Genomic DNA, 25,369 nt, shown 5'->3' on the forward strand with positions numbered 1-25,369 from the left:
TTGATTAGAGTCAGTTTTGGTCACTTCTCGGCACGGGTATTCTTTACTATAGCAGTTAACGATGCCATATGCTCTGAACTTCTGAAGCTTTGTTTAAGCAGTAAAGCATGATCCATTCAAGCATGTACAACATGGCGTGTGCTTACCGAAGGGCTGAAAACCAAATGCGCGCGGTTCGGTTCTGGTTCGGTTCGGCTCTGGTTCAGTTGCTCTGGTTCTTGGGGCTGTAGAAGACTAGAAGTCACGCTCCACTTTGCGCGTCTAAAGTCCGGTGCCTTATATAAATCCTTGGCCATCTCCAGCTCTAAACCTCAAACACAAACCCATTTCTCCAGCAAACACAACCACCCAAGAGACGAACAATGGGGTTCCTGGCCGCCTTCTGGAACCTGCTCGCCTTGATTTCCGCCGCATGTAGCAACGCGGAGAAGCTGCCGGCTGCTCTCATCTCCTGCGGCGTCGTCGAAGCAGCAGCGGCGCTCTGCCTCGTCATATCCAAAGCGCCCGGAGGTATATTTCTCCACCACGGCAAAGCACCCTTCTTCTTGTACTACGGCATCCTCATCGCCGTGTTCGTCTTCGGGCTCCTCGAGGCGTCGGCCGGCTTCTGGGTGTCGGGCGATGTGGTCGGACGACGTGCCGCCGGGAAGACCATCCTCTGGTTGGGCCTCCTGCCCATCGTCTTCGTGGCTGCGCTTGGAGGCTTTGTCATTCTGAGCATGAAATAGTTCATCCTGCGCCAGTTGTGTGTGTGCACGCCTGTACGTGCGTGTGTCAGTTAGTGAGCTTGATGTACTATTTGCTTCCACCTGTTATCCGTTTTAGTATATGTTTGTGGTAACGGGGCTTTTTGTCCGAAACGGAGAGTTTCAGGTTCTGTTGGTAACAGAGTTTCAGGTTCTGCTCAGCTTTCTGATCGATGTGAGATGGTCATTGATCTGGTCTCTGCCTTGTTACGAACGGAAAAATCGTCTATTGCATTTTGGCACATGTTTGTTCCCCTCTCAGAAATCAGAGGAAAGTGGCAGTCAACGACTGCCTTTCTTCAGTACCGTCCGGGCAATCCATACGCCCGGATCGCCCCCTGCAGCTGCGGGCGGACGACGGGCCGCTGGGAAGACGATGCTGTGGCTGGGCCTGCTCCTGCCCGTCATCTTGGCGGCTGCACTTGTAGGCTTTGTCATTCCTCATTCTGAGCGTGAAATAGATGATCCCCGCCTTTCGATTTTTGCTATCATGTAATGATAGTGTTGTAATCTGTTTTTCCATGTATGTTGTACCCTGTGCGCGTGGGCGCATCTTCATTTCCTTCACTGCGCTATGCACCGGTCTGTTTGTGCATATGTGGATCGATGGACAACGGAGGATGGATGTTCTGTTGTGCCTTCGATACATGTGAAATTGTTAGTAATGTGGTGTCCCCTGTTCTTTTTTTTTCTCTTTTTATAATTATCTCCTTTTTCCTATATACGAACAAAAATACACCGGAAACAGAGAGGGGAACAAAGTTCATTTGGATATGTATAAATCGTTTTCCCCTAATCTAGCCGCCGCCACTTGAAGGCGACTAGGGAGGCGATCCTCTACCTTCGATCTACACCGGCGAGGGCTGGTCCCCTCTCCCTCTGACTGTTGCTCCAGCGGCAGGAGGGATCGGAGGAGGGACCCCATTTCCTCCGCTCCGTAGTTAGGGTTTGGTTTCATAGGTCGTGGTGCGCCGCTGGGGATGGTGGGAGTGGTGACTGGATGAATAAATCTGCCTCGGCTTCACTCCCACATCTGCAGTGTCCTTCGTGGCGGCGTCTCGGAGTTGATGGCATTGGCGGTGTCCTTCATGGCAAATCGGCGGCGTTAGTGTTCATAGATGGTGTCAGTGAGGCGGTGGCGGTGACCCCTTCAGGTGTGTCTCTCCTTCCGCTCTGTTCGCGTTGTTGCGGCGTTGTCTCCGACGTCACGGTGGAGCAGGGAAGTTTTGTCATTCGGGAGTACGCGCAAACGGTTTGTCTACGTAGATGATAGCTGAAAGAAGGTGCATATTGTGTTGGGTTGGTGGTTGGAGGCTGACAATTGGTTTCTTCCTTCAACGTCGTAGTCATGCGGGTGTGTCAGGTCTGGAGTTTGATAGCGTGTTCGGGACATGTTGCCCCTGTCTTATTCTTTCAACGTCATTGGTTTTGCTTCAGGCAAACTACTTTGGTGGTCCTTAAAGCTGCACATCAGCGATGGAGCCCCGTCGAGCTCGGGTGAAGAGGTGATTTGTCTTCTTTTCCTTACTGGAGAGGGATAGACGCTGATTTTTTGCATAGGATTATCCTATCTTTTCAGTCATGTAATGTCGGTGCTTACGTCGCTTGTAGCTGAATCTTTATTTTATTAATGAAACATGTATTACCATGTAAAAGAAACAAAGTTCATCTGGTCCAAAAAAAAGTTTGCCCGGCAGTCCGGTGCTTAGAGCAACTCCAACACGCCGACCCAAAATGGACGATGCTTTTGTCCGCTTTTTGTCCGTTTGAGTTGGCCGCCCGCTCGTCGTCCGCCCTGTTTAAGATTTGGGTCGGCAGTGCGCCCGACGGCCGCGACCCATTTCATGTCCGCCCGCATCCTGCTTGTCTTCCTTCTTGAAGTTGGTCTTCCCCCACAGCCGTGGCTTCTCGCCCTCCCCAACCTCCTCCACGACTTTCTTCCCCTCACATGACATGAGGGCGGCATATTGCGCCTTAAATTTTTCCTCGTCTTTGATGACCCTCCAACAATGGGAGAGGTTGAAGGACTTGCCATGGTGTTGGACCTTCAATGCCTCCAAGGCTTGGAATGCCTACAAATGAATTGCATGCAATCATATTGGCAAATGGATATGGATATGGAAATGGACATGCAAGCATAAACGAAATGACACAAAGAGGGGCGCTTGCTAGCATACCATGTCTTGCATGCCCTCGTCCGTCCTGTCTTTGTGTCTCGTCAGGATCGTAGCCAGCCCCGGTGGCACCGCCAGCGATCGCCGCCCACCCTCAAAGATGATGTTCTGCATGAAGTTGTCGTCGCCGGAGGCTGGCATTCCGTCGAACAGGTTGCCTGTGCCCGGCAGCACGTCGGCTGGCACCGGCCGCACGTGTTTCCTCGCCCCTCCGGATGACGAGCCACCGGCCACCAGTGTGGCGTTGAGGTCGATGGGCGCGGACGCGAGCGTGGAAGGAGCCACCACGCTAACCTCGGGCGAGCATTCCCCGAGAGCCGGGAGGCTTGCGGGTAGACATGAAAACCGGGCATCAGTTGCATCGCCGACACGCAGGGCGACTAGGGCAGCACCATCCGAGGAAACGCGGATGAGCCGGTGCTGGCCGCGGCCACAACGGTGTTGACGAGGCCATGCTGGCCAGGGTTTAACCCTAGGAACATCAGCGCATCCCTCATTGTCGTCGCGACTCGGGCGTTGGTGGCCTCCTGCTGCGCGGCCGCCGCGATGGCTTGGTCCCTTGCATCCGCCGCGTGCCTCCAGCCCTTTCTCTTCGCCGATTCCCTTGCCCGCTCCTCGGGCGTCAGCTTCTTCTTCAGCTTGGGCACGACGGCGGTCTTGCGGCGGGCACGAGGCTTGCCTTTGCCTAGGGGGCGGTCGTGATGCCGGACGAGGCGAGGGAGGCGAGGCCGGCGGCGGCATCGAGGTCATCGTCCATCGCGAGTGGTGGGAGCACGCGCGGGCGGGAGGGTTTTGCGGAAAGTGGAGAGAAATGGTGGAGGCTGCCACCGACTGACGAGCCAGGGGGAGTAGTTGGCGCGCGTCGCGCGTCCACCTCGTGTCCGTGCCGGCGCAAATGAGGCTCAAAAATGGACCGGGAATGATCGGCACGCGGACGAAAAGCGGACACGCGTCCGTTTGGTTCGGCGCGGTGGGCCGATTTTTCTGTTCGCCGCGACCTAAATGGACGCGCGCGGACAAAATGGGTCGCCGCTTACCAGAATCAAACAGAAGAACTATAGCCTGGGCCAAACTTGTGAATATCGACAGGCCGAACACACGCACAGATCATAGATCTCTTTTTTCAAAGTAGCCCATAGAGCTTTGTGTGTCTGCTCCACGATGGACTGAGCTGAGAGAGTGTGCTCTGCTTTCCCTCCTTCCTTCCGCGTTCGGCTCATTTTGTAGTATATTGTTTCTGCTCTGCTCGCGTGCTCCCCACCCTCGAGCCTCGACTCCCCCCACACTCTCCACTGACAAGAAACCATCTCCAGCGAACATCTTCTGCCGGATCTGATGGCGGCCTCGATTGGGTGGCTGGTTGAGACCATCTCTGCAACCCTCAAGATCGATAAGCTCGATGCCTGGATTCGGCAAGTCGGACTTGCCGATGACATCCAGAAGATCAAGTCGGAGATCTGGAAAGTCCAGACAGTGGTCACTACTCTACTGCCAAGAGTACGGGGGTCGCAAACGAGCTTCTGGATGAAGCTTTCGCTCTTCTCGAAGAGCGGCTCTATGAAGCCGACGATCTTGTCGACGAGCTCGACTACTACAGGCTCCAACACCAAGTCCAAGGTCTGCCTGCCCCTGCAGATCCAAGCGAGCTACTCCGAAGAGGTAAGCGTAAATCTCTCTACACCCAATTAATCCAAGTCAGCTAATTATTAGTTTGATCTTATATTGCGCCAAAAATTTAAATTGGTCGTATCTGATCAAGGACGCCATTGCTTTTCTGCTCCACGATTTCTTTTGGCACAGTTACAAGGGGTGAGCCCGAAGGTGTGCTTGTAGCTGAGCGACTCAATGAGATACCGAGGGGTGATGGTGATATAGCACAGAGACAGAGCAATGTTGGCAAATTACGGTCCGTGGTATGGGAACACTTCACGATCACACAAAGAGATAATGGAAAACCTGTCAAAGCAGTATGTGTACACTGTAGAAATGAGTTTAAGTGCGATACGAAGACGAACGGTACATCATCTATGAAAAAGCATTTGGAGAATGAGCATTCTGTGACTTGTGCAAAGAAACCTCCTGGAGAACATCCAGCAAACCCTTCAAGGTACTTAAAAGAGAATTGGGTATAGAGTAGAGTATTCTTTCAAGCTCAGATGTACATACACCCCTTACCTTGTACTCCCTCCGTTCCATATTAATCGTCGCTGATTAGTACAACTAATATGGAACGGAGGGAGTATGAGGGAGGCTATGAGCACATTTAAGAAAAAAGTGTTCATATACATCTGCTTGAGGCCATTATATGTTCCTAATAACCCCATCTTTTTATTACTGCAGCACCGGTGAGCCTACTGTAATTGGCAGCTCATCCAGCAGAAAAGGAAAGAGACGACGGTCCAAGGCATGGGAACTTTTTGATGTCATACAAGAAGTAAACGAACAGCCTATGAAAGCAAGATGTAAATACTGTCCCACAGAGATCAAGTGCGGACCAACGAGTGGGACAGCAGGTATGCTCAACCATAGCAAGATTTGTATACCTGGACTAAACAACCAGCCGCCAAACCCGTCAAGGTAACTAAAGAATCTATACATTGCACCGAAAAATATTAGAAGTCATTAAGTTAAGAGTCTCACTGTGGTTCTAATAGCCAATTCACGGTCTTTTTCCTATTGCAGCACTAGTGATGCTAATGCAAATGTGACGCCAATTACTGCGGCTAACACGGTCACCCCTTGGGACATGGCTGAATTGTCCAACAAGATTAAAAAAATAGCTGGTCAGTTGCAATACATCGGAAGGGAAGTGGGTGAGATTCTAAAGCTACATGGATCCGACTGTACTTCAAGTTCAGATCAGCACCTCAGAACACCAAGTCTTGTTCCAAGGAATGTGTATGGAAGAGTTAAGGAAAAGGAACACATCATGAAATTGATGATGACAGAAGGCAGATCTGACAAATTAATTGTTGTGCCTATTGTAGGCATTGCAGGTGTTGGAAAGACAACTCTCACTCAACTTGTATACAATGATGTAGAAGTGGAAAGGCAATTTCACCATAGAATATGGGTTTGGGTGTCTCGCAACTTTGATGAAATGAGGCTCACAAGAGAGATGTTGAGCTTTGTTTCTCAAGAAAGACATGAAGGAATAGACTGCTTTGTGAAGCTTCAGGAGATCTTGAAAAGTTATGTTAAATCAAAGAGGATTTTACTTATTTTAGATGATGTTTGGGATGACAAGAACAATTACCAGTGGAACCAACTATTGGCTCCTTTTCGGCACGACAATGCTATTGGTAATGTGATTCTTGTGACAACTAGAAAATTGTCTGTTGCAAAAATGATTGGAACAACAAGACCAATTAAGTTAGGTGCATTGGAAAATGATGACTTCGAGTTATTGTTCAAATCATGTGCATTAGGTGATGGAAACTATGAATTTCCTGGAAATTTTAGCACAATTGGGCAGCACATAATAGAGAAGTTAAAGGGCAACCCCTTAGCAGCAATAACTACTGGGTCGCTATTAAGGGATCATCTTACCGCTGATCATTGGAGTAACATTCTCAAGAAAGAAAGTTGGAAGTCACTGGGAGTCAGTGGAGGCATCATGCCTGCTTTGAAGCTTAGTTATGATGAGCTACCATACCGTTTACAACAATGTTTCTCTTACTGTTCTATATTTCCTAACAAATATAGGTTTCTTGGTAAGGATTTAGTCTATATTTGGATTTCTCAGGGATTTGTGAATTGCACCCAAAATAAGAGATTGGAGGATACAGGGTGGGAATATCTGAATCAATTGGTAAACCTGGGATTCTTTCAACAAATTGAAGAACAACAAGAATTGGATGAGGAAGAAGAATTCTCTCTATGCCGTCAGATTTGGTACTCTATGTGTGATCTCATGCATGATTTTGCGAGGATGGTTTCAAGGACCAAATGTGCGACTATAGATGGTCCACAGTGCAATAAAATATTGCCAACTGTACAGCATTTGTCAATAGTAACCGGTTCTGCATACAACAAAGATCTGCACGGGAACATTCCTCGTAATGAGAAGTTTGAAGAACATCTGAGAAATTCAGTTACATCAGTTACCAAGTTGAGAACATTGGTTGTACTTGGAAAATTTGACTCTTCCTTTGTACAGTTGTTCCAAGATATATTCCAAAAGGCACAAAATTTACGCCTGCTACGAGTATCTTATCCACTTATCTGTTTCAAGTGCCTGAAGCATCCACCGGTTTTAATTCCTTCCTGTGCAGTTTGGCAAATCCTTTGCATCTTCGTTACCTAAAACTTGAGTTGGATGGGATTGTGCCACAAGTTTTGAGTACGTTTTTGCATCTTCAAGTATTAGATGTTGGATCAAGCATGGATACTTCTCTACCCAATGGCTTGTTGCATAATCTTGTTAGCCTGCGACATCTAGTTGCACACAAGAGAGTCCATTCTTCCATTACTAGCATTGGTAACATGACATCTATCCAGGAGCTACATGATTTTAAGGTTCGAATTTCTGGTGGCTTTGAGATAACACAACTCAAATACATGAACGAGCTTGTTCAACTTGGGGTGTCTCAGCTTGACAGTGTTAAAACCCGGGAGGAGGCTTATGGAGCAGGATTAAGAAACAAGGAACACTTAGAAGAGCTTCACTTGTCCTGGAAGGATGCATATTCAGAGTATGAGTTTGTCAGTGACACTAGATTTGAATCTTCTGCAAACATGGCAAGAGAAGTGATTGAGGGTCTTGAACCATACATGGATTTAAAACATCTACAAATATCTTGGTATAATGGTACCACTTCACCAGCTTGGCTTGCCAACAATATCTCAGTTACCTCATTGCAGTCGCTTCATCTTAATTATTGTGGAACATGGAGAACACTTCCATCTCTGGGAAGTCTTCCATTTCTTACAAAGCTGAAGTTGAGCAACATGTGGGAAGTAAAAGAAGTATTGATTCCTTCACTGGAGGAGCTAGTTTTGATCGACATGCCTAAGTTAGTGAGATGCTCAAGCACTTCTGTCGAGGGTCTGTGCTCCAGCTTAAGGGTACTGCAGATCAAATATTGTAAAGCATTGAAGGAGTTTGATCTGTTTGATAACGATGATAATTCTGGAATCACTCAGGGATCATGGCTGCCCGGTCTTAGGAATTTGATTCTGGATTATTACCCTCATTTGGAAGTGTTGAAGCCTCTTCCACCTTCAACTACCTGTTGTAAGGTACTCATCAGAGAAGTTCCAAGATTTCCGTATATGGAGGTATCATCTGGAGAAAAGTTAGAAATTGGGAATACTTATGGCTACAGAGGCGATGGTTTTGATGAATCTTCTGATGAATTGAGGATACTGGATGACAAAACTTTGGCATTCCATAACCTTGGAAACCTCAAATTGATGGAGATATATGGTTGCAGAAATCTAAGGTCTTTTTCGTTCGAAGGTTTTAGTCATCTTGTCTCTTTAGCAAGTTTGACAATAGTAGACTGCGAACAACTTTTCCCTTCAGATGTGTCGCCAGAGTATACCCTTGAGGATGTGACAGCTATGAACTGCAATGCCTTCCCATCTCTTAAAAGTCTCAGTATTCAGTCATGTGGAATAGCGGGGAAGTGGCTATCGTTGATGCTGCAACATGCGCCAGGCCTAGAGAAATTGGCTTTAGCAAATTGCGCCCATATAACAACAGTACTATTAACAACAGTATTGTCCGATGGAAGAGGAAGAAAACAGACTATTAACAACAGTACTGTCATCAGGAAATCCAGATGAGGCATTGACCTGGTTAGCTCGAGACTGACTCTTGCACGTTCAGTCACTCAAGATGATTGATATTTGGGACTGCCCCCGCCTAACATTTAACGGGGCCAAGGAATGCTTCTCTGGATTTACCTCCCTTGAGAAGCTAGTCATTCGAGGCTGCCCCGACCTGTTCTCGTCATTGGTACATAAAGACGTAACAGATGACCAGGCAAGCGGAAGATGGCTCCTCCCGAAATCACTTCAGGAACTTGAGATCGTTGAATATTCCCAAGAAAAGCTGCAGCTCTGCTTCCCTAGAGATATCACAAGCCTTAAAAAGTTAAATGTATATCACAGCCCAGGTTTGCAATCTCTACGGCTGCACTCATGCACGGCACTGGAAGAATTGGAGATTAGATGCTGTGGATCGCTCACCGTCACTGAACTAGAAGGCATACAACCCCTTGGCAGCCTCGGGCGTTTGAATGTATCAGACTGTCCTGGCTTGCCACCATGTTTGGAGAGCTTTTCAACGCTGTGCCCTCGGCTGGAAAGGCTTGAGATCGATGACCCATCTGTCCTTACCACGTCATTCTGCAAGCACCTCACCTCCCTGCAAAGACTACATCTTGGTCCCATGAAAATGACGAGACTCACAGATGAGCAAGAGCGGGCGCTTGTGCTGCTGAAGTCCCTGCAAGAGCTCGAATTCAATCGGTGTCGTGATCTCGTAGATCTTCCTGGGGGCCTGCACAACCTTCCTTCCCTCAAGAGGTTAAAGATATGGGATTGTCTGGGCATCTCAAGGCTGCCGGAAGCAGGTCTCCCATTTTCACTGGAAGAACTGGAAATCAATCATTGCAGCAAGGAACTAGCTGACCAATGCAGTCTGCTAGAAACAAGCAAGCGAAAAGTGAAAATTACTTTATGTACTCCAATTGATTACTGGCTGCTATGTTAAGCACATGTTTCTAAGCTGTCTCTGCTTTTGAGGAAATCTTCCGCCGTATACCCTCAGAGTTGACAGACCCTCATAAATGTGCAGTGTGCTCATTCCAGAATGAGCTGTCTCTGCAGGCATTCAATTAGGCTGCTCAACATATACTATCATGCAACAGGTAAACCGGCATGTTTCGCTGTTTGCTATTCATCTTGTCTTGTCAACTGAAAAATATAATTAATTTTCATTTCCTTGACTGCACAGAGAACTACTCCCTCCGTTCCTAAATATAAGTCTTTGTAGAGATTCCACTATAGACTACATACGGAGCAAAATGAGTGAATCTACGCTTAAAATGCATTTATATACATTCGTATGTGGTTCATACTAATATCTCTACAAAGACTTATATTTAGGAACGGAGGGAGTACACGAGATAAACCTGCAGATGTTTTATGTTGTTTGTTGCACAAGTTGTGTCCGAAATTTCCGCCATTCAGATATGCTCTGCAGCTACAACAATGCACCTTTTCAAGGAAAAAAAAGCTAAAACAAAGCACTTCAGAGACAGGAATAGTAGCTCTCGTCTGACACGAGAAGGAGGATATGTGGGGTTACTCTTAACTAAATTCATGTGTTGATCAGCCAGACTCAGAAGTCAGGATGGCCTCGGCAGACGCCTAATGTGTGCAAGAATGATTAAAGTTGGATATGCAAGCCTGTAACCTGGTGTGCCGTCGCCGATTACTAGTTTCCTGTTGTGATATCAGCGACGCAGTGTGTGTGTAGTATACTACTATGCTATCTTGGTACATCCTAATGAGCTCATCTCTTCCCATTTTCCTTTATCTTTGTGATGCTTCAAACTATCTTTGTGATGCAGTGTGTCTGTACTATCCTATCTTGGATCTTCACAGAATTTTGCTACTGGTCTGGACTCATTCTGTCAGTGGTTGTTTGCTTTGTGGACTTGTGCTCGTGGTCTCTGTTTTTTCAAGCTGATCCTGAAGCTTGCTGGAGCCTGTGAGGCACGATAAAAATTCTCATCAAAGTGAGGCACAATAAAGCTCCTCGTTTCTTGTTGACTGTACGAGCTCCTTTCTCCAGTGTGTAACTGAAAATGGGACGAGAATGCCGAAGGTTTGCTCATAAGGTCATATCACCATGCGAAACCCCAACAGTAACGTCGGGGAAACAGAGTTGATATGGCCTCCTGTAAGAAAAAAGAGCTGGTACGGCCCGCTCCAGTTTCATCATTTCATTGCCATCCCTCGCATGTGTAGCGCTGTATCGGAGGAGCTCTCCTCTTTTGCGTGATATATTGCGTTATCAATAAGAAAACTATTCATGTCTTTGCTTCGGATATTTTTATGTATCTGAATTTTCTTGATCAGAAGAAAACTCTTTTTACTCTGTTTGTGATGCTGGACAAGTCATGCTGTCTTCGAACTGTGCATGAATAATTTTGCTCCTGATCTGGAGCACTTACATCGAGTGGTAGCTTACTTTGATGTGTGCACTAACAAAAGATTAGAAAATGTACATTATACCTGATGGCGTAATCAATCTTTTCTGTTGTGCTCAAGTTGTTGTCGATCATGCTTATCGTTTTCAGACTTCCTGAGCTGGCCGGCCTGTGAATGTGGTAAGCAAACAAATTTTCTAGTCAATGATATATAGGCACAAGTAAAGAACAGGACAAGTTAACTGAATCCAAGGCAACCTGCACATCTCAGAAACAAGTACTCACTCAAATCATACTGTTCAAGTAAGACGCTACAGGAAGTTAAGCTGCCCATCGTCTTAAACCAGCATAGGATGCTCCCTTAACTCAAAATAAAGCTGTTAAAACAAGCTCCTCTGCAATGCAAGAACTTCATCAGTTCATGGAGAATAAACAGGGAGCTCGACAGTACCGCAGGATGACGAGGAGCCACTGCCCACCAGAGATTGGTAAGTTGCGGTTGGATCTGGCCACAGCGCCTCCGCATCGGCGCCCAGAGGTTGGTCGGATGGGGGATGTTGGCGAGCTCGCCTGCGAGGCGTTCCCTGAGCGCACTGCCATCACGGCGGGCCAGCCCCCGCTTGCAGGAACGTCGGGCATCCCGGGCGGCGGCGTCTTGCAACTATCGGCGCGTGGCGTGGGAGGGCAAGCCTGAAGAAGACAAACTAGCTAAATGGGCCGGACATTGGCACAGGCCATTGGCGCATATATTTTTATATTTTCCCAAAAAGTATACATATTAAAAATATATTCAGTAATCACTTTATATTTCTCAAAAAAATAATCAATTTAATAAACGAAATATTAGTGAATAATTTAACAGGTTAATAAAATGCTTCATCTCGTATTTAATTTTGTTCATACGGCTTTGTGAAACTTATTCATGTATATTAAATTAAAAATTCACATTATTAGAAATAAAATCTTTGAACTGTAAAAAAAGTGTTAAGACCCCATATTATACGTGAAATAGCGTTTTCCTTTTGATTTAAACATATTCGCACATTTCAAATATATATGTTTTGCATATCTTAAACAGTTTCTTAAATATTTCAGATCAAAATGTCCATATGTGTTAAGATTAAAGTCGACACATTTATGATGAAATAATAGTAAAAATGCAAATAAATAATAGAATAAGCCAATTAATAGAAAAAGTCTCATGTCCCATAACAATAAAAATAGAACACTAAAAATAAAACTTTAAAATATAATGTGAAAAATTAAATTAAAGAGGCAAAAAAATAAAAGAAAATATAATAAAAATAACGTAAAGGACAAAAGAAAGAAAACTAAATAACAAAGAAAAGGAAAAATAAATGAGAGATTAATCTAAGCTTCAAACGAGGCATACTCTTTGGTGAAGGGAGCAAGAGCATTTGTTGGTCGAGACTCAAAGAACAAGACGAGTCATTTGTTGTCATTGAGGGTATAGGTTAGCTTCCACCTGTCCATGGAGTTTAGCAACCCCACACCCCCCACCCCAAGGGTATGAACTTCGGGATAAACGTGCTGCTATTTACTTTATCATATATGTTGTTCCACTTAGCAACATGGAGAAACTTAATTCCGCTATCCCTAAAATCAACTAAGAAAATGTTAAAATTCCAGTCGCCTATTCAACCCCCGCCCCTCCCTCTGGTTGACATCTTTGATCCTTCATCCTAACTTAGGCATTGTCATGTATTTGGTTGGTTGTGAGACAAGGACACCATATTGAGGTGAATTTTAACTTAACAAGGAAAGGGTAGATCGCTGTGAATTGGAAATTGGATTCATTCCGTCATAGGATCAATTGGCTGGTGGATTTACTAAATTAGTTTGATTCATTTAATAGTTTAATACATATACACGCAACACCCTACATGGGTGTAGATACGCTTCGTCGGACATTGTAGTCCTCTACCCTGGCAATAGGGTTGGGATATTTTATCCCGTTTCGGCATTGTCGATTATGTCCTCGAAGATGCTCTCTGACTAGAACATCCTCTGGTCTGAAAGCCCACCTCCAAAGCAGAGAGGCGAGACGATCAACAACAACATGATGAGGGCTTATTCTGCTGATAGGTGAGAGAGTAGTGCCGAGGTGAGGGAGGTGAAGTCGATGCATAGGTGTAAGAGGTAGTCCAACGTTATGAGTTGTGTGAATTGACAACTTCGATAGCCTCCTGGGTGCAACATGTGGAGTGTCCACATTTTATCACCATATTACCGCTTCCTATTGACAATTGGCAAATATATGTGTTGACCTAAGACTGTGCACAATGGCTCGGTTCCCAAACCGTGTTGAGCAGTCTATTATGGCTCTTCCTAAGAAGGCCAAAGTCCCCAAGTAGTGCGAATTGACAACCTCCATGACCTCCTGCATGCAACACGTGGAGTGTCTGCTCATATAGGTGGATGCACGACCTTTTCACATGAACTGTAGGGATGGGCCGGTTAGGATTTTTCTTCTAAACCACATAGCTTTCTTGCAAACCGTTCAAAATCATGTCCAAAATGTAGAATTGTTGTGGACCAGCCGATCGCAATGTGCAACAAATAACAATAACCGGTCCAAATTATAGCAACTGCCATTTTACTGGCTTAAATTACAATTTACTACTCCCTCCATTTTTAAATATAAGCCTTTTTAGAGATTTTAATATGGACTACATGCAAATGTATATAGACGTATTTTAGAGTGTAGATTCACTCATTTTGTTTCGTATATAGTCCATATTACTAAAAGGGCTTATATTTAGGAACGAAGGGAATATAGTATTTATTGCTAAATTGGAGATCAAAGTTGATTTTTATATTTAACTATTAGTTAGCTTGTTGCACATTTTGAAAAAGGCGTACAACAATACATAGTTCAAGACGAGGTAGCACCAAAGTTCTTTAATAATTGTAGGCTTGACGATGTACAACTTGGCCAACTGAGAAGTCAACCAACCAAATAGTGAAGCAAAAGAAAAAAAAAACCAAGGAACATGACTGCAGTTTATTGTTGTGGATATGTTTTTCTTCCACAAACGGGCGCTTATGAAGGATATGACAAATGAAGAATGAATTTCCGAGGATGGGGAAAGCTGAGTTTTGCACAATCACGTCAAGAAAGAAATGTGTTTCAGGATCCGGTTCTGGTTTCGGGAACAACCATAAAAATGATGGGATAAAACATCACACATGTTTGGTTAAATGGGGGTAAAACCGACGAGTTTCGCATAAATGAGGTAATCCATGTTTGAACTACCAAAAGATGGGCTAAAATTGAATAAATCTAAAAGAAGAAAAAGAAGGTGCAACTGTAGATTTGACAATATGCAACAATACACATTTCAAGGGCGAGGTTGCACCAACTTAGAGCATCGAGACCCGCGATGGGCAATTCCGGGCGGAAGGAGTCCGAGCGCTATTGTGCACAGGCCTCCTCCTGGGAGCGCGAGAGTGCAAGTTGGACGGCCATCTCCTCCTCGGGGCCGCGCAGGATGAGTTTGGGGTCGACGGATCTGGAGGTGAAGGACTCGGATCCGCTGCCCGCCATGCCGGTGACGAGTTTGGGTTGTGGAGGGGAGTGGAGTGAAGTGCTAGGGTTTGGTCCGGCGAACGGATGGATAGGAATATATGTGGGATCGGGTGGGTTAGTGTGAGCCGGGTCTGAACGTGGCGGGCGCGCCCAGGCACCCTATATCCACCCCATATTTTGTGCTGGATATGAGGGGTGGGCGTTTGAGGCGTCCGGCTGGATCAAAATTTCATGACCGGTCAGTGAAGGCGGCCTGACCGGGCGTTTGAGAAGGGTTTGGGGTGCCCGGCTGTAGATGTAGATGCTCTTACTTTCATAATGGTAAACTTGGCATCAGCCGAGAATCAAACGATCGGAAAATAGTGAATCCAAAAGAAAAAATTTAAAGAACTTGGCTGCAGTTTGTTGGTGTCGTTGTTGTTGCTGCTCTGTTCTTCGTATGCCAGAGTGATTATGCTTACGAAGGATGATGATGACAGGGAGAACACGTCGGGAAACCAATGTGTTGCAGGGTCCGGGTCCGGTTACGGTTACGGTTTCGGGAACTACTAAAGAAGTGCATATACTTCCACTTTGGATTTCACATTTGATTATCCCTCTCTTGGTCTCTTTACTCTGTCCGTTTGTCGTGTGCGCTAGCCGTACAGGGCCCCTATAAAATCCTCCAAACCATTTCGAGCTTTAAACCCCAGTGCGAACGACGTACAAATACAATGGTGGATTCCATGGAGAGCGTCACCGAGCTCGGTGCCATGATCTCCTACGCGTGCCAGGAAGCGGAGAAGCTGCCCGGAGCTCTCATCTCAAGCGGCGGCGTCGAAGCGGCGGCTGCATTCTGCCTGATCATCTCTAGCGCGCCCAGAGGTCTGTTTCTCCACCACGGCAAGGCGCCGTACTGCCTGTACTACGGCATCCTCGTCGCCGTGGCCATCTTCGGGCTCTTCCAGGCGTCGGCCGGTTTCTGGGTGTCCGGCGACGTGGTCGGACGCCGTGCCGTTGGGAAGACGATCATGTGGGTGTCGATCGTGCCCCTGGTCATGGTGGTTGCGCTGGGGGGAGGGCTCGTCATCCTGAACGTGAATTAGCTGATCCAATTTCTCGACGTATTTCTCGTTCGTTTCGTTTGCTGTTGCAAAATAAGCAGGGGGTGAGGCGCGTTGCTTTGTGCCAGTTGTGTCTGTACGTGTGAATTGATGTTTCATTTGCTCCCACTTGTAGTAATCTGTATGTGTTTGCTATGTTCGTGAGATTCGAGTGAGATTTGGGCTATTACGCTGTGATATCCTTTCAATAAGAACGAAACTGCATTTTTCTTTTGACGTGAGAACGAAACTGCATTTGTTTTGATCGGAAGCAGAGGAGAACAGAACATGCGTCCGGCAAGTCTGGGCCGAACTTGCACCTGCCGAATTAGTGCGTCTAAATGCTTGAAGGAAGCGACTCGGACCTAACGACCTAATTTTCCCTGTATCTCTAGATTCTTTTTTTTTTACGTTTTCAGTCTTTTTTTTTTCATTCTGTTTAAAAAATATCATTATAACATTTGAATAAGTTATAATAAAATTTAATGAAATTTATTAAAGTAATTTAATATTTTAAAAAATTATGGACATTTTCTGAAAATTATGTTTTCCCAAAAGGAACACTTAAAAATCTAAATATGTTTTTAACAATTTAAATTTTGAAAACTTGGAATGTTTATGAAATATTGCAAAAATATAAAAATTGTGAACAATTTTAAAGGTAGAAATTTAAAAATAAAATATGAAGAAAAATAAATAAAGAAAACAAATGGACCAGAACCTTCTCCTGTAGATACAATGTACCTTATATAACAATTGTGGATGAAAACATCCGATCAATCGTCTAGTTTTCTAGAGAGAATGACGAGCTTTTTATTAGTCTTTTTTTTAAACACTTGTAACTGTATTCATACTCATAATCATTATACATACTCGCAATCATTACAAGTACACTGTTTTTGATATACGACCCAAAAAATAATAAAGTAACTTCTCAACTAAGAATTAAAATGAAATTTCCCTAAAGAAATTAACTACAACGAAATTTCTTATAGACATCCTTATTGTTCTATCAATCTTTGCAAGACAAAAAACTGTCAAGACTTCAGTAAAGGGACTACAGTTTAACTGGAGCAGTGATACTATGTAACGTTCCGGATTCGATGCGCCATGTGTCCTCCAGTTATTCGCCGTTGTTGCCATGTCATTTGCTTGCGTGTTGCACTTTACCATGTCATCATGTGCATCTCATTTTGCATACGTGTTCGATTCATGCATCCGAGCATTTTCCCCGTTGTCCGTTTTGCAATCCGACACTCCTATGTCCTCCGGCGTCCTCCTTTTGTCTCTTGTTATGAGCAGGTGTTAAACATTCTCGAAATGGATCGTGATTTGCCAAGCGGCCTTGGTACACCACCGGTAGACCGCCTATCAAGTTTCGTGCCATTTGGAGTCCGTTTGATACTCCAACGGTTAACCGGGTAACCATAAAAGCCTCTTTTGTGTGCAGCCCAACACCATTCCAAAGTGGCCCAATACCCATCCAAACCCCCTCCATGCTCTCGGTCGTTCGATCACGATCGTGTGGGCGAAAACCGCTCCTCATTTGGACTCTCCTAGATCCCTATGCCTATATAATCTCCCCCTCCTCTGAAATTTCGGGTCCAAACCCTAGCTTCTTCCTTCTCCGCGCCGCCGGACAAATCTCCCACCGGCCGGACATGTCCACGCCACCGCCCTCGCCCAACCGGAGGCCGCCACATCATCGCCCTGCGCCCACTTCGCCGCCGGGCCCGCGAAGCCCATCGAGGGCCCGCGCAGACCCGGATCTCCGCCGCCGCTAGGCCCGCCCGGGCTGGATCGGGGCCCGAGCGCGCCGCCGCCCGCGCCCGCTTGCCGGACCCTACACGCCGCATCCCCGCCTCGACTTCCGCGCTCTGCTTCCCGCGCTCGAGCTCCGCCGCCTTCGTCCCCGACCTCGCCACACCGCCATCGAACGCCGCCGCGACTCCAGGTCATCGCCGGCGCCGCGCCTCCCTCTCCCTCCGTCCTTCCTCACATCTCTCTCCCTCGCCTTGTAGGATCCGCCATGGCCGCCCGACCCCGAAGCCCAAACGACGACGCCGGTCACCTCTTGGGCGCGCCTCCACGAGATCCAGAACCCCGTCCCCGGAGCCACTCCGCCCCGGCGCCCTCTCCCCGTCCCGCCGTCCGCCATCGCCGTCGCCGCTGCGGGCGTCTTCAACCTCCGGCTGGGACGACCCCGTCCACCCTCGGCCTGGACGGCGTCAACACGTGATCCAAATGCCCCGCCGTCCCGCTCCACTCCGTCCCGGGATCTCCCCGTCCAACTTCCGCGGAGGTGAAATTTGGCTGTCCCTGGATCTATGACATTTTTATGCTTTGTTCATCATGCCATATATCCTCATATATAGCTCCGTTTTGCATGCATAATATGTGAAAATGTTCATTGTGAGATGCTCTACATTTCATTCCAGTATGCCATGCTTGTTTGAGTTCATCTTGATGCCCTAATTATCATTGCAAGAGTGCTATATGATGTTGACTGCTATCTGTTAACATAACTTGGTGATTTGTCTTTTTCGTTGCATTTTGTGTGTGCATCCTATGAGCTTGATGTCTACATGAGTTTTGAGCTACATTCTGCCATATTTATAGGGGTACAATCCATATATTTTTGTGAGTCTTGTAGTGAGTGCATCGAGCTCGTGAAGTAGGGTACTTGATGTTACTGGTTTGCTAGTCTGAATCTGCTATATCATGGTGCTATGTAAACCTGCTGCTACAAGTCATTCTATGCATAATCTGGAGATGTTCACTAAGGATGTTTTGTTATACATGTCATGCTCTATCCATTCATGCCCCTGGTTGCATTTATAGCCTGCTGTAGCTTATTGTAATCTTGCTCCAAACTTGCTAAATAATGTTGGTGTCAGCCTGTTAACATTAAGTTCAATTTTACCATGAGCTTTGCTAGTGATCCATGCACCCTATGAACTTGATCTTGCCATTCTTAGCTTCATACATATGTCATCTTACTGTTGGTTGCCTTCACATGCCATGAATTGCTCCGTGGTGAGTGGTACAACCTCACCAACGTGCCTACTTATTGTTGTTCCTGCCATGTCTGAATCTGTTTTATCACTTGCCATGTTTGCATGGATGCTACCATGTTTTCTGTTGATCTTTGGAATTAGTTCAGTAAGGGAGTCTTGTTATTTGTCTTTAGTATTAGCATGCCATGCCTTTGTTTGCCATGACAAATTCCTGTAGCATGTTGTTTGATAGCTCTAAACATTGCAACCTGATGTTATTTCTGCTAAGCCTGTAAACTGTTATTATTTGCAATCTTGCCATGTGTTTTTGAGCATGTTCTAGTGATTTATGGAGATTGCTCAGTGTTCATGTTTTGTCATGCTTTACCTGTAAATCATGTCCATGCCTTTTGTTTTCATGTTAAGGTGCTGTAGCATGTTATTTTGATGCTTGCAATATGCCTAGTTACTGTTTTGGACAGCTTGTCCTTTAAACTTGTTTCATGTGTGTGTTGAACCATTGCTCCGTTTTGAGTGTGCTCTATATGAAATTTGCTTAGAATTGCATGTAGTTTCATATTAACATGTTGCATCCATGTTTTGAGGTGTTTGTTTGATGTTTGTATGCATTTTACTTCAATGTCATGTTTAACTTGTTTTGCTCATATCTTCGAGGCCGTAGCTCCGAACTAAATGAACTTTATATGTAACTTGACTAGAATTTCGTGTAGATCATCTTGGTGCATCTTAACTTGCTGTTTAACAACTTCAACTTAATGTTTGTTCAGATCTGGACCAATTTCGAAATTTGCATATGAGGACTTATCGAAATTGTTATATGTTGTTTCCGGCCTCATTTAAACTTGCCTTGATGTGTTGTTCTTATTTGCATCATATCTTGCCATGAGTAGCCTCATCTAGCTTTGTCGTGCATCATACTTGGTTGAGCATCATGCCATGTCTATGTGTTGTGATTTTACCTTGTTGTTTGCTTCTTTCCGGTTGTGTGCTTCTTCTCGATAGCTCCCGTTTCGTTGCGATCGTGAGGATTCGTTCGTCTATGCTTGGTTCGTCTTCGTGGCTTCATCTTATTCATGGACTCATTCTTCTTCCTTGCGGGATTTCAGGCAAGATGACCGCTACCCTGGATCTCACTACTATCATTGCTATGCTAGTTCTTCGTTATATCGCTATGCTGCGCTACCTATCACTTGTTCTTCAAGCCTTCCCAAATTTCCATGTCAGCCTCTAACCTTTAGACCCTTCCTAGCAAACCGTTGTTTGGCTATGTTACCGCTTTGCTCATCCCCTCTTATAGCGTTGTTAGTTGCAGGTGAAGTAGAAGATTGCTCCATGGTGGACAGGATTATGTTGGGATATCACAATATCTCTTATTTAATTAATGCATCTATATACTTGGTAAAGGGTGTAAGGCTCGGCCTTATGCCTGGTGTTTTGTTCCACCCTTGCCGCCCTAGTTTCCGTCGTATCGGTATTATGTTCCCGGATTTTGCGTCCCTAACGCGGTTGGGTGATTTATGGGACCCCCTACAGTTCGCCTTGAATAAAACTCCTCCAGCAAGGCCCAACATTGGTTTTACCATTTGCCTACCACCTATACCTTTCCCTTGGGAGTAATTAACCCGAGGGTCATCTTATTTTAGCCCCTCGGGCCAATGCTTTTCTAAATGTTGGTCCAAACTAGAGCACCGTGCGGGACCATCCCTTGGCAACTTGGGTTACGTCGGTACATGTACGCTTCGCTTATCCGGTGTGTCCTGAGAACGAGATACGTGCGACTCCTATCGAGATTGTCGACACATCGGGCGGCTTTGCTGGTCTTGTTTTACCACTGTCGAAATGTTTTGTAACCGGGATTCCGAGACTGATTGGGTCTTCCCGGGAGAAGGAATATCCTTCATTGATCGCGAGAGCTTATCATGGGCTAAGTTGGGACACCCCTGCAGGGTATTATCTTTCGAAAGCCATGCCCGCGGTTATGTGGCAGATGGGAATTTGTTAATGTACGGCTGTAGATAACTTGACACCAGATACGAATTAAAATGCATGAACCGCGTGTGTAGCCATGCTGGGCTCTTTTTGGCGAAGTCCGGGAAGTGAACACGGTTTTGGGTTATGATTGATGTAAGTAGGAGTTCAGGATCACCCTTGATCATTGCTAGCTTCACGACCGTTCCATTTGCTTCTCTTCTCGCTCTCATTTGCGTATGTTAGCCACCTTATATGCTTAGTCGCTGCTGCAACCTCACCACTTTACCCCTTCCTTTCCCATTAAGCTTTGCTAGTCTTGATACCCATGGTAATGGGATTGCTGAGTCCTCGTGGCTCACAGATTACTACAACAACAGTTGCAGGTACATGTTACGCGATGATCTTGACGCGAGAGCGATGTTTACTTGTTTTGGAGTTCTTCTTCTGCTTCTTCTTCGATTAGGGGATAGGTTCCAGGTCGACAGCCTGGGCTAGCAGGGTGGATGTCGTTTGAGTTTCCGTTTGTGTTTCATCCGTAGTCGGATGGTACTCTTATGTAATATGAGGTTGTATTCGTGTGGCATTGTATGCCTTTTGTATGTATCCCCATCTATTATGTAATGTTGATGTAATGATATCCACCTTGCAAAAGCGTATCAATATGCGGTTCTATCCTTGGTGGGACCTTCAAGTCTCTTTACGATAGTATCGCATATTGGGCGTGACAAGTTGGTATCAGAGCCTCGACCGACCATAGGAGCCCCCTTGATTGATCGTGTAGCTTGGCCGTTGTTGAGTCTAGAAGAAAACTATTTTTGGAGTCTAGTTATATCGGAGAGTAGGAATTCTTTTTACTCCTGAGCCCTTTCGTCGCTCTGGTGAGGAATCTTGACATAGGTGTTTTGAATTACTTCTCTTCCCTTTCAAATTTTCTTTAGGATCACGCAATTGGTTTTCCGATCGTTGGTCCTCAGCTCTTTTATCCGGTGCATTTCTCATCAAGTTGACTCGAGCCTCTTCATCTTTTCCAAGTTCAGTCCTCAATTGTTTTCTTTTCCCACCCGCCCACCCCTTTTTCATCTCGGAGTCGGAGTCCGTAATCGAGTATCCATTCTACTCGTGCGAAGCCTTTGCAATCTTTCAACCGGTGTTTTTTCTTCAAGTTATTAGTAGGTTCTCCCTTCCAAGTTGCCTTTGTTTTTCCCTCACTCCCACCCTCTTCTTCCTGGAGGCCGAGTCTGTTTCGAGCATTAATTTCATTCGTACGGAGCCTCTTCAGTCTTCCCTCAATTATTTCAACTGGTGAATTCTCGTCTCGTTTGACATTCTTCATCTCTTTTTCTTTCCGGTGGATTCAATTCAAGTTTTTCGGGTTGATCACATTCTTTTCCTTGGATCAAGTGTTCTCCTTGCTCATTTGCCTCTCACTATTCAATCATTCCGGAGTTCAAGACATCTTAGGAGATTCGTCTGTGTTCCAATTAATTCGAGGTTATTACCTCATTCAAATATTTCAATTATTCCGGTGCATCATCTACCTGTTCAACAATCCTTTTGAACGGTGTTTTTCTCTTTAGTGGGCCCTAACCCACAGGTCTTTTCCCAGGATCTTACCTGACTCTTCTAATTTCCCGGAGCTATTCTCAAATTCCTATTAAGTTTGACGCAAGTATGAATTTCATCAGTCAGATCTTTTCCAAGATCAATTTCAAATCATTTTCATTGTTGGCTCAACCTCTTCGCTTTTCATTCTCCCGGAGTATCTCAGTAATTTTGGTGCTATTTCTCGTTGTCATTTGAAGATCGAAGAAGAGTTTTTCCTCTAAATTTTTCCCATTCTCTTGAAGATTCGTGGTTCTAGCTTCATGTTATCAGTCTAGAATTATTCCATTTGTCAGATATTCCTTTTCTTACCCATCCGGAGTATGTCAGAAGTTGTTTTCCCGTTTCTTTTCACCAGAGGCCATCATTCCAGTTATCGTTCTCTATTTATCCTGGTGCTTCATTCAAGTGTTCTTTAATCAGCTTATGATCTCTTTGTTCTTTTGCATCTAAATTTCCTCTAGCATATTTGTTCTTCTAATTCTTCCTGGTGATGCATTCTCTTTCATCAGTCATTTTTGAATTCTTACGGTGGTTCGTTCAAGATTCGTTTTCCTTGATTATCATTTTAATTCATTCATTCTTTCCAATCCTACCGGTGGTTCATGAAGACCTTCTCAAGTTTGCGATATGTCACTTCTCAATCATTTTCAAGAAGAATAAGTAGTATGCAAAATCCATTACTTGTCATCAATTTAATTTGATGAAGGATAAGCATACAATAAATATTATTCTTATTTCCTCAAAGTGATTAATCCCTTCCTTTGGAGTTTGTTCTTGATGAATAAATTCTAGTTTCAAGTGTTTTCATCTTTTTTTTCCGAAGTTCAAATTTCCTCGGCCATTTCGTCAGAACCTCCATCTAAATCATCGCAAGGCTCATCTTATTCTTTCATCCTTCAATTTTATCTCGTCATCCTTTTGTTACCGGAGTTCTTTACGGTGGTTCTTCATGATTTAATTCATTCTTCAAAAGTTCATCAAGACTTTGTTGGAGGAATTCAAGTATCTTTTCTTCTCGCGTCTCGAAGTGCAATTAATTCTCCGTATTCTTTTCAAGTGGAGTTTTGCATTTCTTCGTTATTCCCAGATATTCAAGCATTTGGTTGTGGCATAATTTCACCCCAAGTTTTGAGATGTTTTTTCCATAAGTCCACAACAAGCTTATTCTTTTGTTATTGATTTTCTCAACAACTCCATTCAATCCTTCCTTCTAAGTTCTTTTCATTCCACTATTTCAATTCTATTGGAGGCATTGCGTTGTTCATCTCATCGGGTGCCATCCCATCTTGTGGAGTTTATGTTCTATTCCTTCCATTTTCAGCCGGAGTGCTGCCTAAATCCTTTCAGTCTTATTCGTTTCTTATATTGTTCTAACCGGAGTTGTTTCATAGTCTATCTGACTCTGTGAGCTTTTGATTCTTGTCATTCTCGTTGTTCCTCTCTTCTTCTCGAGTGCTCTCAATTCTTTGCTTCTTCTTTTGAGTTCTTGTTTCACCTCATCCCTTTTCCCTTCCGTCTCGTTCCTAAGATCTCGGGACGAGATCTCTTGTTAGTGGAGAGTTGTAACGCCCCGGATTCGATGCGCCAGGTGTCCTCTAGTTATTCGCCGTTGTTGCCATGTCATTTGCTTGCGTGTTGCACTTTGCCATGTCATCATGTGCATCTCATTTTGCATACGTGTTCGATTCATGCATCCGAGCATTTTCCCCGTTGTCCGTTTTGCAATCCGACACTCCTATGTCCTCCGGCGTCCCCCTTTTGTCTCTTGTTATGAGCGGGTGTTAAACATTCTCGGAATGGACCGTGATTTGCCAAGCGGCCTTGGTACACCACCGGTAGACCGCCTGTCAAGTTTCGTGCCATTTGGAGTCCGTTTGATACTCCAACGGTTAACCGGGTAACCGTAAAAGCCTCTTTTGTGTGCAGCCCAACACCACTCCAAAGTGGCTCAATACCCATCCAAACCCCCTCCATGCTCTCGGTCGTTCGATCACGATCGTGTGGGCAAAAACCGCTCCTCATTTGGACTCTCCTAGATCCCTATGCCTATATAATCTCCCCCTCCTCCGAAATTTCGGGTCCAAACCCTAGTTTCTTCCTTCTCTGCACCGCCGGACAAATCTCCCACCGGCCGGACATGTCCGCGCCACCGCCCTCGCCCAACCGGAGGCCGCCATGTCATCGCCCTATGCCCACTTCGCCGCCGGGCCCAGGAAGCCCATCGAGGGCCCGCGTAGACCTGGATCTCCGCCGCCACTAGGCCCGCCCGGGCTGGATCGGGGCCCGAGCGCGCCGCCGCCCACGCCCGCTTGCCGGACCCTGCATGCCGCATCCCTACCTCGACTTCCGCGCTCTGCTTCCTGCGCTCGAGCTCCGCCGCCTTCGTCCTCAACCTCGCCACGCCGCCGTCGAACGCTGCCGCGGCTCCACGTCATTGCCGGCGCCGCGCCTCCCTCTCCCTCTGTCCGTCCTCACATCTCTCTCCCTCGCCCTGTAGGATCCGCCATGGCCGCCCGACCCCGAAGCCCAAACGACGGCGCCGGTCACCTCTTGGGCGCGCCTCCACCGGATCCGGAACCCCGTCCCCGGAGCCACTCCGCCCCGGCACCCTCTCCCCGTCCCTTCGTTCGCCAGCGCCGGCGCCGGCGCGGGCGTCTTCAACCTCCGGCCGGGACGACCCCGTCCACCCTCGGCCTAGACGGCGTCAACACGTGATCCAAATGCCCCGCCGTCCCGCTCCACTCCGTCCCGAGATCTCCCCGTCCAACATTCGCGGAGGTGAAATTTGGCCAAGTCCCTGGATCTGTGACATTTTTATGCTCTGTTCATCATGCCATATCTCCTCATATATAGCTCCGTTTTGCATGCATAATACGTCAAAATGTTCATTGTGAGATGCTCTACATTTCTTTCCATTATGCCATGCTTGTTTGAGTTCATCTTGACACCCTAATTATCATTTCAAGAGTGCTATATGATGTTGACTGCTGTCTGTTATCATAACTTGGTGATTTGTCTTTTTCGTTGCATTATGTGTGTGCATCCTATGAGCTTGATGT

The 25,369-nt window shown here is 45.8% G+C and overlaps 1 long non-coding RNA gene and 1 pseudogene across 1 annotated transcript; one reads left to right on the forward strand and one right to left on the reverse strand.

Annotated features, from left to right (window-relative positions):
* The first annotated feature begins 4,128 nt into the window (after positions 1-4,128).
* On the forward strand, positions 4,129-10,468 carry LOC123046767 (putative disease resistance RPP13-like protein 1; annotated as a pseudogene).
* Positions 10,469-10,611: 143 nt separating this feature from the next.
* On the reverse strand, positions 10,612-11,778 carry LOC123046768 (uncharacterized). The gene is made up of 3 exons (XR_006422589.1): positions 11,565-11,778; positions 11,371-11,480; positions 10,612-11,254 (listed from the first exon to the last, which is right to left on the reverse strand). It is a non-coding gene; the product is annotated as an uncharacterized lncRNA (long non-coding RNA).
* Between the last annotated feature and the right edge of the window lie 13,591 nt (positions 11,779-25,369).

The sequence above is a fragment of the Triticum aestivum genome, chromosome 2B, assembly GCF_018294505.1.
Source record: "Triticum aestivum cultivar Chinese Spring chromosome 2B, IWGSC CS RefSeq v2.1, whole genome shotgun sequence".
In the NCBI taxonomy this organism is placed as follows: Eukaryota; Viridiplantae; Streptophyta; class Magnoliopsida; order Poales; family Poaceae; genus Triticum; species Triticum aestivum.